Here is a 1,570-nt window from a genome sequence, read left to right as displayed (position 1 = left end):
TATATATATTTTAATACTATTTGAACCTCCAATTCACAACATCTCCCTTTCTCCATCATGGACCTAAGTGGAAATGAATAGTCCAGAAGGACTCTGGGGTCATATACTAACCCCACTACTGCTTCATATGGGAGTAGTATCTGTATACCTTCCATTGGAGTCAGTAGCTTTGAGTTGAATCCTCAGCTCATTATCATGGTGCAGCAAAGTTGCCAGTATTCCGGTCTTCCACAGGAAGAACCTACAGAGTTTCTGGCATAGTTTTTACAGATTACTGACACAGTACATGATAAGGAAGTAGATCAGGATGTCTACAGATTATTACTGTTTCCATTTGCTGTAAAAGACCAAGCTAAGAGGTGGTTAAATAACTAACCTAAGGCTAGCATAAGGACATGGAAACAACTGTCAGAAAAATTCCTAAATCAATACTTCCCTCCAAAACGGATGACACAGCTAAGGCTGGACATCCAAGACTTTAAACAAGGAGATAATGAATCTCTTTATGACGCCTGGGAGAGATACAGAGAGATGCTAAGAAAATGCCCCTCTAAAATGTTTTCAGAGTGGGTGCAGTTAGACATCTTCTATTATGGGCTTACAGAGAAAGATCAGATTTCTCTAGATCGCTCAGCTGGCGGATCTATACACATGAGAAAGAAAATTGAAGAAGCTCAAGAGCTCATTGATACAGTTGCCAGAAATCAGCATCTGTACCTAAATAGTGAATCTTCCATGAAAGAAGAGGCTAAAACAGTAATTGCTGAACTCAGTCCTGCAGAACAAATTACTGAATTCAATCAACAACTAGACTTTCTAACAAAACAGCTGGCCGAATTCAGGAGATACTACAAGTCACAAGAATGGATAATATAAATATGGAGGTACAGTTGAAGCAAACAGAACAACAGTTATCAAAACAAATAACAGAAGAGTGCCAAGCAGTTCAATTAAGAAGTGGGAAAACACTAAATACCTCACTTCAAGGTAGCAGGAAGCCAAGAAATGAACAAACTGCTATCCAAAATCCCTCTGAGGACAGTAAGAGCCCAGAGAGGAATAACTCTGGCGTTCAAACGCCAGAAACAAGCAAGGAGTTGGCGTCAAACGCCCACTGGAAGCTCAGTTCTGGCGTTCAAACGCCAGGAACACGTAAGGAGTTGGCATCCAATGCCACTCCAGCTTCTAACCCTGGCATTCAAATGCCAGTGAGGGATCAGACACACACAAGTGCTGATAATAACCCCTCTAAAAAGGCTTCTCCAACCACCTCTGTAGGAAATAAACCTGCAGCAACTAAGGTTGAGGAATATAAAACCAAGATACCTTATCCTCAAAAACTCTGCCAAGAGGAGCAGGATAAGCAATTTGCTCGCTTTGTAGATTATCTCAGGACCCTTGAAATAAAGATTCCGTTTGCAGAGGCACTTGAGCAAATACCTTCTTATGCCAAGTTCATGAAAGAGATCTTGAGTCATAAGAAGGATTGGAGAGAAACTGAAAGAGTTATCCTCACTGAAGAATACAGTGTAGTCATTCTGAAAAGCTTTCCAGAAAAGCTTAAAGATCC

The sequence above is a fragment of the Arachis ipaensis genome, chromosome B08, assembly GCF_000816755.2.
Source record: "Arachis ipaensis cultivar K30076 chromosome B08, Araip1.1, whole genome shotgun sequence".
Taxonomy (NCBI): domain Eukaryota; kingdom Viridiplantae; phylum Streptophyta; class Magnoliopsida; order Fabales; family Fabaceae; genus Arachis; species Arachis ipaensis.
The sequence above is the reverse complement of the archived record's forward strand: the minus strand, read 5'-3'. Positions refer to the sequence as shown.